This window comes from Triturus cristatus, chromosome 2_1 (assembly GCF_964204655.1).
Source record: "Triturus cristatus chromosome 2_1, aTriCri1.1, whole genome shotgun sequence".
Taxonomy (NCBI): Eukaryota; Metazoa; Chordata; class Amphibia; order Caudata; family Salamandridae; genus Triturus; species Triturus cristatus.
In genome coordinates, this window is record NC_140581.1 from 61,026,603 (window position 1) to 61,039,671 (window position 13,069).

A 13,069-nucleotide genomic window follows, 5' to 3' on the forward strand; every position below is an offset into this window, starting at 1 on the left:
GCCTCCCTCAGTGCTAAGCCTTTTTTTGGCAATTAGGGGTAGTTCGCACTTAGGCCCCCATAAACATTGTCCATATAAGGTACAATGCAACATTTTTATGAGTTTTTCAAACTTCTTGGAAATTCCAAAGGTACACATGTTTTGTGGATACCCCTGGAGGGAACCAAGAAATTAGCCAAAATACACCTAAATGTAGTTTTTTATGTGAAACAAGTGCTGGTCAAGAAAGCGTCAGATTTTTGTCACTGTAAATGGCACCAACAAAGGGTTTGCGGTGCTGGAATCACCATCTTTCCAGCTTTCAGGAACAGCCTCGCTTGAATCAGAAAAACACAATTTTCAACATAGTTTTGCCATTTTTCCAAATGTTTGTGCTTTCAACCTCGTTCCCGTTAGTGGTAAAGGTGGGTGTGAAACCCATGGTGGATCCTGGAAAGCTATGCATTTGGAAAAAGTTGACAGAATTCTAAATTCAGTGAGGGGCTTTATGTGTAGATTGTTCAAGGTTTTCCTATAAAAATAACAGTTGAAATAGAAAACAATTGAAATTGAGTAGGAAACAAAATACTGATGTGTGTCTACCTTTTTATCTGTAACTTCTTCTACCTATTGCATGAGCAACATACCATTACATCCGCTGGATCCTTCTGATTGCAGGGATATATGATACTTGTAGGTTCTCCGAGAACCCATGGAACCCAGAGCAAACAACTAAGCAGCACCTTGCCATAGTTTTTCATTGTGTACCGGGTATACTGTAATTCATTTGGTAAAATATAAAAAGTGAAACCTAGTTATTTCCAAAATTGGTACAAGATATGGAGATTATTCAAGTTACATGATTTCTCAAGGCTTGTGGAGGAAGGAGCCCCAGGGACTGGCCAGAGCTTTTGAACCTGGTCACACATTGGAGGCATCCGCAGGCCTGTGGGACCGCATTCCAGGCTCTTGGCCTCGTGGGGTGCCACAGGAAGGGAGGTTCCACTCCAGGGCGAGCAGTTGCCCTGACCCTGGTCTGTGCCTCTGACCCCAGCCAAGCAGAGGAAGCATCCCCAGGCCTGTAGGACCCCTGTCCCTGGAAGGCCCATTGCAACATGACAGGCTAGAGGATTGCGCCCTGGACCAGAGCACCAAGCCCATAACCCAGCCAAGGATAGGCAGCATCCCCTTTATGACACCCTGGGCTGGGGAAGTGTGCCTGGGACACTAGCAGGCTCGCAGACCCAGGCTTGCCAGCTCCTTGACCCTGTAGAACCCGGTCCTGTCTGCTTTGTAACTCGTAAGCTCTGAGTCAGGTGTTTCAAGCAGCCAATATTTTCAAAATAGGCATCATTTTGCCCAGGAAACTGAATGAAACAATGGGTTGTAGGAAATCTTTGCTGGCACAGTGATCCCAGACAGAAAAGTAAGGAAATTAGATTTTTCAGCTAAATTTGAGCTTTATAGGGCATTCTTGGTATGAAAACATCAGGGGATCCAGAAAAGCCACACATCCTTGACTCTCCGGTGTTTAGTTTTCAGAAGTGTCTGGGTTTGATAGGTTTCCTGAGATGACCCAGAGCCAGGAATGAAAAACTGAGATGCCCCTTCTGCAAAACCAGGTTGTTTTGTGATCGATAATTTTGATGTCTCCAAAATACATTTTGGGCCCTTCTAGCAGGCACTTGGCCCACCCACACAAGTGACGTACCGTTTGTATTGTAAGACCTGGAGGAATGCTGGGTGGTAGGAAATTTGTATCAGCACAGTAATACCACAACGTTACCACACAGAAATGTGAGGAAACTATGATTTTCTTAGCAAAATTTGAGATTTACAGAAGGTTCTAGGTAAGGAAACTTTGGAGCATCCATGCAAGCTACACGTTCCTGAACTCCCCTGGGTGTCTAGCTTTCACAATTATCTGGGTTTTGTAGGATACTCTACATGGCCACCAAGCCAGGGTCCAAAAATGCAGGTGACCCACTTGCAAAATTATGTCCTTTTGTAATCGATAATTTTGAGGCCAACGCTATACATTTGGGGCCCTTCCCTGTCACGGGCACTTCACCCACCCACATATACGAGGTAGAATTTTTATTGTGAGACCTGGGAGAATACTAAGTAGTGGGAAATATGGATGGGCTCAGTGATTCCACAACTTTTCCACACTGAAATGTAAGGAAAATGTCACTTTTTTAGCTCAAATTAAGTGTTGCAGGGGATTCTGGGTAAAAAAAACGTTGCAGGATCCACGCAAGCCATACCTTCCTAGACTCCCCTCTATGTCTGATTCTCAGAAATGTCTGGGTTTGGTAGGTTTCCTTTGATGGCTGCCGAGCCAGGGAGTAGGTGGGGGCACCTGCGTTTTTGTGATAGATTTGGGGCACCTGCGTTTTAGGTCTGCTGCAATCTAGAAAAACATACTAAACCTGAACATATCTGAATTCTAGAGACCCAGGGGAGTCTAGAGATTGGTGACTTGCAATAATCTCTCAAAGGTGTTGTACACAGAATCCATTGAAAATCTCAAATTTAGCTAAAAGGTCATATTTTCCTTACATTTCTGTGTGGTAAGGTTGCAAGATCACTGCATTGGCACAAATTTCCTAACACCCAGAATTCCACATTCCCCATTCAATCTCCTGATAAAAATGATACCTAACTTGTGTGGGTGTCCAAAGCAGAGTCAGCCTAAAAACTGGCCTTTTGGACCCACTTTGGTTCTCCCTCAGTTTTTCATTTTATGCGTTTTTAGGTTCTCTGCTTTGGGCACACATACAAGTGAGGTATAATTTTTATCAGGAAGTCAAGGGGAGCGTTGGGTCGGGGGAACATTGTGCTGGCCTATTCCCATAATTTTAACACACAGAAGTGATACTTTTTAGATACATTTATGGTTTGCAGGGGATTCTGTGTAATTAAACACTGGAGGATCCATGGAAGCCACACTACCAGCCAAGTGCCATCCATGCACACCAAAGGTCAAGTGCCATCCATGCACACCACCAGTCAAAATACCATCCATGCACATTGCTAGCCAAGGGACAATCCACAGAAACCGCCAGCCAAACGACAGTCCACAGATACTGCCAGACATCTGCCATCTACACAGACCGCTAGCCAAGCAACAGTCCACACATACTGCCAGCTAAGTATAAGTCCACACACACCACCAGCAAAATGCACGTTCATACACAATAGTCAAACACCAGTACACACAGATCATCAGGCAAACTCCAGTTCACACACACACACCTAAACCTTTGCTAGTGTCTAATAGTTTTCTGTCCCCTTGGGGCACATGGGCCTAAAAATATTTCTAATATGTCCCAAAGGGATAAGCAATAAAATTGGCTGTTCCCTGACATGCCCATAAACATATCTCTGGTGTCTAGTGGGTTTTCTCCCCCGGGGCATATTGGGGGCTAATACACCCAGCTGCCCCCTTGTGGGGTAAAAAGACTGGGGCTATTTTTTTCAGGGGGTTCATGAGCATCTCCCATTATGGGTAGCCCACAACATTATTTAAAAAAAAAATCCCTGGTGTCTAGTGTGCTTTCTGCTTCCCAGAGACCGATCAGGGGTAATAACCCCCATTTGCCCACCCTGTGCTTGGGTGGGTAGGGACATTACAGTGTAATGACATCAACGCAACATGCACGTCAATCATCACTACACTAAAAACAATAATGCCTCAGGCAGCTGGGGAAGCTCTTCCCCAGCTCCTGAAGCTGAAAAAAAAAGAAATCCCTCTGCTGTTTACAGCAGAGGTATTTCTGACTTCTGTGCCAAGGATGTAATGGTTATGTCCGTAGTACAGCAGCACACAGCCAAGGACCTAAACATTATGCCCTTGGCATGGAAGGGGTTAAGTACATTTTTTGAAATCTGTAGCTATTTCAAGCAGTGTATTTTCTTTGCAAATTCTTTCAACATCCCATTCTTCAAACATCCTATCACTAGGTTTTTTTTTTTTTCTATATCTTTGTAGTATTGAAATATTTCATTGGTAATGATTTGGCAAATTGCATCTTCTGCACCATTAGTGATTATCCTGGCAATTTTCTGCTTGTATTTTTTTTAATTGCTTGGTGTTCCTTATAGCTGCCTTTTACTTTTGCATATTCATTCTTTTTTTTTTTAAATCTTTTTATTAAACAAAGCAAGATTCAGTCATATGCATTATACAACATACATCAATAGCATTTATCAGACATCACAACCAAGGTATCCCCACTTATGAAACATAAAATATGCGTGGAGCCCTGCAACACTTGTTGGGGTATGTCCCTGAGCCCCAGATAAAACGCCCCGTGTTCCATACAAGTCCCATCACAGGCCTCTATATTCTGTCCAGGGACCCCATATTTGTCCCCCTTTTCGTGGACAACCCTGGCTTTGGTATACCACCTACTCTGCACCGCTGCACCAATCCATACCACTGAGCCAGGCAGCCACTGTTTAAGGTTCGGGTGTTCCTCAGGCTCGTGCTATGTTTCTCTTAACAACCCCCCCACCAGAGCCAACCATACTCTGGCCCACTTGGGCCATGGTAATTCTCCCGTTACACCCAGAATGTGCCATTTTCGTTCATGCATAACAGCTTCCAATACCTGGGTAACACCCTTCCAAAATGTCTCGATCGTTGCTTAATTTTTCTTATGCATTCTATTGCACCTTTCATTTTTCTTGACTCTGTTTGGTATGTTGTTTTGGACTGGAGTGTTCTGATGCTGCTCTTGAGCAGTAGCCATAGTCTAATTCCTGGGCTCATTTGTAAGTTCACTGCAATTGACAGTCAAAGGTCTTATATCTCCTGTGTTTTCTGAAATGTAAGTCACAATTTCATCTATCAGGTTCATAGCAGCATCATGATGCTTTGGCTTTGGGAGTATTTCTGAACTTCTGAAATTCTGCCGTTCAGTTCATCAAAGTTTCAGATTTTTGGTGCACGCTTTCTGTTGATAAAGTCTTTACGCCAATCTCTTAATATTTCCACTGATACTTCAGGTTCATCATTGGCGTCACTTTCAGTGTAGTTGGATACTTGCAGTACATCCTTTGCCATTTTTCTACTTTTATCTCTTCTATCTCTTGATTTCACTGCAATTTGTTTCCTGTTCTTATTGTCAAAATGTGGAACCATAACTGCATTTAAATTTCTTTTGTTTCTGTGTACTTTTACCAATTCCGCTAGCTGCAATAGTTCTTCTTGTGACCTTAATTTGGATGGTTTGCTGCTCGCTAGAGCTGCAAGTCTAGCACCATTTTGCTATTTTGGATGTTCATACCCCGATGGTGTGACACTTCAATTTTTGTTCAGAGCCTGAGGTCACAAAAGCTAGAGAGAAATTGTAGCTCTCCTTTTTTTGTTCTTCTTTTGCATTTTGCATAGTGGCATGCAATGTTGTGAAATTCAGCTTCTTTGTCACATTTTAGACAATATGTTGTAAGGTAAATGTTGATTGGAGACATGCTTTCTAAGCTTCCCATTATGTCTCCACATAGATCACTGTTATATTTATCATTGGGATATTTCAAGAAAGCCACTTTATTGGTGAAATCACTTTTCTTACTCTTAAGTCTATTGTCAACTTCATAAACATAGGTGGATTCTAAAGTCTTGTTGCAATAGTGTAACTCTTGGCTGAGGAGGCCACAAATTCAATGGTTTCACAGAGGTTTATTGCCATCTTCTGTCATTATGGAGAGTTAACAGGGTGATTTGAATGACTGTTACTTATTGTGTTGTTAGAAGTGGGTGTTGAATTGACAAAGTTGGTAAGGAGGCGAACAATTTGTGGAAAAGGCAGAAAATCCTTTCTCCATCTTAATGGGTTTTTAATCACCATGGACTACCGCATCTGGAATTTAGATCATTAGTTTCACCATTTTGCACTATCATGCTCATGGCTATGACAGAACCTTGTTTGGCCTAACTCTATAGACTACTTTTCAAAGAGTATAGTTGTATAGAAACAGTCACCAGCGGGACCACTTGGAGGTAAATGCCTCTATGACAGACAAGATGTTAAGAGAGTCATAGTTACTCCCTTAAGAGAGTTATAGTTACTCTGCTGTTTACCCACACTTCATTGAATTTCTTCACTTTGACATTCAGAGCACTGAGCAGAAATCACATTGTGTCAACACCAGCTTTGGGCCTATGCTATGCTTTGTTTTAATTAAACAGTCGGATTCCCCTGGTCAGCACCATTTCTAAGTCAGCTGCTAGGTGCAAGTCCCACGCCCTGAGAAGTGGCATGGAGAGAGATGACTAACGTAGCTTGGGTGATCCACAGAAAGGGACCGGCTGGCTTTCAGTGTCGCCGCTGCCTGGAGTACGATGCAGTGCTCACCCAGCCATACTTTGCACCCCAGCCCAACAGACCCAGCCCTCAGAGCCAATCTTTATCCCAAAGATTCAGATCTGACCTGCTATGGATATGGATTTAGCCCTGAGCAACATTTACACCATCTCCACTGGATTTTCAAGGACAAACAAGAGCACAGAAAATGCTACCAAAACAGAACATAGGGTGCCCTACCTTTCAAAATAAAATAGAACTCTCCCTGTGGATCCCACCGTCTTCTCCAGGATCATTTGTGTTACTGCACTGGATGATGACCGTCTCTGCCACTCCTGGTTCGGTGTTCTGAACATGAATCCCTTTCGATCCACCACTTGCAATGGATGCCATCGTCAGTTCCTTCTGAGCGGTGCTCACCCATCTCTTAGAACCGACTGACAAATGTTCAGCTGCTGTTCTTGTTTGAATATTTTCTATTACCACCAAGATCTGCTCTTGCGATGGCTCCACTCAGACCCTCATCCGAGGCTTCTGTGCGTACTGCAGCAGCACTCCTACTCATCGCATCTTAGCCTCAAGGTCTCTCAGCACTGGAGACAGATGGGTAAGGGACCGATACTCCAGCATCATCCATTTTCAGGGCTAGTTGATTTAGCAGGTGAGTTGCTACACATTCCTTATCGGATTCTGACTTCCATGGCCACTGCCCTGCTGTCTATATCAACCACCACCTTTTCTGGTGTCTGAGGAGTATCTGCATCAAGAATCTTAACCCTGTGTTCGGTTCATCCTGCAGCACCGGATCTGCTCACCAAAAGTGGCACACTAGACAGTCACATTCTTTGCCCAGCTCCATACCAGCAAGCCATTCTTCTTACCCATTTAAAGTTTGAGAATAGGCTGCGATCCTTTCGGCCCCAAGACCTCTAATCATTCGTCATACCAGCTACTAGATGGATTCATTAGTCTGTTGCCCCTATACCAAGATCCAATGACCGATTTGCACTTCAGCACCTCTGTGCACCTTCACCAAAGTTTCCTCTGGCTTCACCTTGCCCAGGCATAGTTCACCAACTTTCTGTTCCAATCATGCGTACTCATGCTCCACCTCCCCAACAGAGCAGACAAGGTGGGTTGGTGTTCTGCCCGCTGCTGGCTTCATGGTGGGATCCCACCTCAGCAGTCACTCGACAGCCCTCAACTTCATTGCACTACTGGGTTTTGCTCAGTCCTCCCCCAGCATGGGCCTTCCCACTGGGCAGTGCTTTGCAGTCCGGGAGCACTGGGAAAAGTCTGCACCAATTGAGAATTGCATCGGAAACAGGGGGTCCGTCCGCCTTCCCTGTCCTCGCGCACCCCAAGAGGTGGTGTGAGCAGTTGCTGTGGGAAGGCACGGAAGCGGTGGAATCTTCCTCATACTGAGTACACTGCAAAGCTGCTGCCAGGGGGGCTTATCACTCTCTGCTGGAGCGGAGAGCCACCTGCCACCCCGAATACTTCCCAGCCTAGTCAGATCCTGTGACTTCGCACAGCTAATGAGGAGATGAGCCCTGCTGACGGCGGTCCCATCGAGTTGATATACCTTCCTGGGCAACTAACCTTCCCGTCATGTTGAATTCTCTGGGTGGACTGCATAGACTCAGCCCATTTCCCTCTCTGCACTTTAACACCCTCTTGAAATCTCTCTTCAAAGTTCTTTTCAACTTTCCCTGATGGAGCTTTAGAATCAGAAGGTTCGGGGGCTAAGGTCAAATGTTACAATGCCAAGTTCTCCAGAGATACTTGGATTTCACCAGGAGCAAGAAGAAAGCAGACTTTGCAGCTAGCTATACTAAGAAAGAGGCCACCTGCAAAAATAAAGCAAAGAAGGACTTGTAGGCAAGTCTGTGGGCTCTCAAGAGAGAGTAGAGGTCACAAGGGCTCTGGAGCCACGGAAGCACAGTTGGTTTGAAGAGTGTAGTAAAGAAAGGCAGCTGTGTAATGGTATGCAAAGATGTACTTCAAGGTAATGGTCTGGCACCTTAGAGCAACAATTCTCAGTGGATCTGCTGGGCCACTGCTGAGGTGGATCTCCAGAGTCCGGAAGCCCCTCATCGGGTGCTGGCTCACTGTAGAGTTTGAGTCCACCTGAACTTGGTTATGTATGTTTTTGCAGCAAGGTTCAGGTACCCCAGGTGTTCATGCCTTTCAGCGCCAACTAGTCCTGGGGCCTCAAGACTTGGTTCAGAGCAAGTGTACTTTCAGCAGTCACCCATTGATGTTGATCGGGCTGGGGAGCTGGACGACACTGGACAGGACGTGGCTGTGTATGGTGCCTGCGGCTGCAGGGAGATAGTTCTTCTATCACAAGTGAGTATTTGGTGATTTGCAAAGTGCTGATGAATCAGCGGGATGTGTGTGTGAAGACCAAACAATGACAAGACAAGCTGGAGAAGGGCGATGGTTTAGTTCTGTTGTGGCAGGCAGGAGTTTGCGCAAAAAGCCCACCACAAGATCTGCAGATCTTGGTCCAACAGCGTTTCTTCATTCATCTTCTTCTTCTGTTCATGGATAATACTGTTTAGGTTGGGGAATGTCACTTTAATGCTTGATTTAGGGGTTGTGTTAACAAAGGAATGATATGTAGTGGCAAATGGGCCCCTTAGCTGGGGTGTCAAAACCTTCTATTATGCCCACCTCCTGTGGTAGGGGGACATAGCCTTAGCTGTGATTGGAGAAGTGCAGCCACCTTCAAGATGGTAGGCACTGACAAAATGTGCTTCACTGTGCCTCCAGCACCTGAGGGGTGAAGTTGGCAGAGGGTCACACACCTCCTATTCTTGCTTTGTTTTCCCACTTGCCTTCCCAGCAAAAGGGGCAATGACAGGAGTGGGGGCCTGTTCCTTCTATCAGGCGAAGCCACGGTTGCATTATAAAGGAGACAATGCCTTTGAAGCTGCCCACCACATATGGCTCTACCTGACTGGGCTATGTGTGAATACCTCTGACCCTGGCAGGTATTGTTCCTGACCTCAGAGCGCACAGGCACTTACCCCATGTGGTCACAGTCCTGTCTGGTGGTAGCAGGCTGACTTAGGCCAGTCAGTGACCACCCTAATGGATGGTAGGTATCAGGGGACCCCTCTAGGGAGTCATCTGTATGCAATTGTTAATAAATCTGACACTGGAATCAGTGCAGGTTTATCATGACAAGATGTTTGGTACCAAAGATCTCTTACTTCATCTGCACCCTCATGGAGCTGGGGAACTCGTAATGATGAGTGTCCAGAAATTGTACTTACTATGGCTTTCCTGGTCACTTACAATTTACAGGAATCAACAAGGATATTACAGGAGCATATCTGCTCATGCAGATAGGCCCTCACAGGAGCCCACCATGAGCTGACCTCTCCTGTACTCTTCAACGTCACCTGCAGCCTTTGCAGGTAGAGCTCCTCAACCACGACCTTCTCTGGTAAGCCGTTTCTGACATCAAAAGAGACCCCTGCATCCGTCTGCCTTGGTGAAGAGGACCAAAGGTGTCCCTATGTCTCTGAACATTGCAATTTATCTCTTCAGCTGTTGTTTTGCCTAGACCAGCCTACTTGCCTGCAGACCTTTCCTGATTTAGCACATCTCCATTGCTTAACCTTCGGCCCCCGTTGCTGCGTTGGCATCCTACACCCAGCAGCCTCCATGCCACTGGTGGGAAACATTTGGGGCACTGTTGGTGCTTCTTTGGACCCAGCCCAGTGCTAGCTTCAAACCCCGGAGACTGGCCCCCCAAGTCACCTATAAGCAGCTTCTGACTAATTGCCCCATTCTTTATTGAGTTGTATTGGGGGCCCAACACCATATTTTCCCTCTGCAACCGGCCGCCCCTGTGTCGCTGGTGGTGTACTTTTGGAGCTGAACTGCACCTGCCCAAAACTGATGACTGTTCTTTTAAAGTCAATGTTATTTATATGTATGCTGAATGTTTTCTTCCTTCCATACGTTATCCCTTTCGGTACTGAGGACATAAACGTTACATTCTCAGCTGTGATGCTGGTGTGCCCAGGATGTAAGTGTTACATCCTCTGCACATCACTGAGTAATCCCTCTGTAAACAGCAGAGGGATTTCCTTTTTACATTTTTAGCCTCAGCAGGTGGGGAAAAGCTTCCGCAACCTCCCAAGGCATTTGTTTTTTCAGTGTAATGACAACTGGTGCACAGGGCATGCCAATGCCATTACACTGATAGTAAAAAGAGCTGATCGGCACATTTGTCTTTCACTGCCTATGTGGTAGTTAGGCATCTCAGCCCTCAAACATGTAGGCAGATATAAGAAGATGTGTAGGTTACGTGGATTCCCCAATCCCTCCTTACCCCAAATCACCCGAAAACCTCAGTTTTACCTAAAGCATAACTTTTTTCACAAATTTATATATGGGATCACCATGCTGGCACACATTTCCTACCATGCAGCGTTCCTCTTGGTCTCCTGAGTAAAAGGATATCTCATTTGTGTGGGTAGGCAAACATAAGTTTTTACACCAACACAACTAAGGTACTATTTTTATCGGGAGACCAAGGGAAACGATGGGTGGTTGGAAATTTTACCAGCATGGTGATCCCAAACAGAAATTTGAGAAAGATTTTATATTTTTCAGCTAAATTTGAGGTTTGCGAGGGATTCTGGGTAGCAAAACATTGGAGGATCTACACAAGCAACACCTCGCACAGGTGACTCCCTCGCAAAACTGGGCCTTTCGGTGATCAATAACTTGGAAGTCTCCAGAGTACGTTTTGGGCCATTTTATGTCACGGGCAATAGGTCTAACCACACAAGTGAGGTACCATTTTTATCTGGAGACTCAAGGTAATGCTGGGTGGGTGTACGTTTGAGGCATCCCACAGATTAAAGAACTTTCCATCACAGAAATGTGAGGAAAATATTATTGTTTATAAAGTTTTAAATTTGCAAGGGATTCTGAGTAACAGAAACTGTTGAGAGCGACACATGTCACCCCATCATAGATTCCTCTGGATCTCTAGTTTTCAAAAAGGTACAGTTCTGCTACATTTTCTTATGTGTCAGCTGAGCTAGGGTCCAAATTCCACAGCTAGGCACATTGCAAAAAAAAGGGACAGTTTTCACTAGGAAATATTATGTGTGCACCTTGCGTTTTGGCCCATTTCCTGTCACGGGAACTAAGCCTACCCATACAGGTGAAGTATAATTTTTATAGGGAGACTTGAGGAAATGCAGTATGGGTTGAAGTTTGTGGCTCCACACAGATTCCAGAACTTTCCATCACAGAAATGTGAGGAAAATGTGTTTTTTTTACAAAGTTTGAGGTTTGCACTGAATTCTGGTAAACGGAACATGGGGGAGCAACACAAGTTACCCTGTCCTAGATTGCCATGGGTGTCTAGTTTTCAAACAAAAATGTACAGGTTTGCGAGGTTTCTCCAGGTGCCAGCAGAGCTAGGGCCCAAAATTCAGATAGGCTCATTGCAAAAAAGGGTAAGTTTTCTGTGGAAAAATGTGATGTGTTCATGTTGTATTTTGGCCAGTTTCCTGTCACAGGCACTAGGCCTATTCACACAAGCGAGGTACCATTTTTATCAGGATACATGGGGTATTGCTGGGTACATGGACGTTTATGGCTCTCCACAGATTCCAGAACTTTCCATCACAGACATATGAGGAAAATGTGTTATATTTTTTTACAAATTTAAGGTTTGCAAGGGATTCCGGGTAACAAAACCTGGTAAGAGCCACACAATTCACCATATCCTGGATTCACCTTGGTGTCTAGCCTCCAAAAATATATAGGTTTGCTAGGTTTGCCTATGTGCCGGCAGAGCTAGGAACCAGAATTACCATCTAGGCATATTGCAAAAAAAGGGTCAGTTGTCTGTGGAAAAATGTAATGTGTCCACGTTGCATTTTGTGCCATTTCCTGTCACATGCACTAGGCCTACCCATGCAAGTGAGATACGTTTTTATTGGGGGACTTAGAGAAAAAAAGAATAGTGGACCAAGTGTTGTTACCCATTGTATTTCTGCATTCCAAATATAGGAAAGTATGAAGAAAAGAAGACATTTTGAAAAATGCCCTCCAATTCACTTGCTAGTATGTGTACCCACAAGTTTAGAGATGTGCAAACCACTGCTTCTAAACTCCATATCTTGTTCCAATTTTGGAAATACATCGGTTTCCTTGATACCTATTTTATTTTTCACTTTTTATATTTTACCAGATAAATTGCTCTATGCCCTGTACATAATGAAAAACCATTGCATTGGTGAACATAGAATCCCTAAATATCCCCTCAACCATAAGTGTTACGTGGATGAAAATAAGTTACAGGTGAAAATGTAGGCACAAATGGCTGTATTTCTCAACTCTTCTTCATTATTTCCTAATTCAGCACTTTCTTTCTATAGGAACACCTTGAAGGAACTAGAAAAATGACCACTTGCTGAATTCAGAAATGTATAATTCCAGTATCCATTATTGGTTTTACACGCATTTCTACCATTAACTGGAAAGGTTAAAACACAAAAAATAAGAATAACAGGCTAAGTCCCTGTAAAATGCCAAAACTGTGCAGAAAATGTTGGTTTCTTTGACAAAGTCTGCCTTGAATTAAGTCCTAGGAGGGTGGTAATTTTAGCACCACAAACCCTTCATTGATACCATTTTCTGGGGAAAGAAATACTCTTTCTTCTGCAGCACTATTTTCCCATTTTACCCCCCAAATATAAAATATAGCTATTTTTTGGCTAATTTCTTGGCTCCTCTAG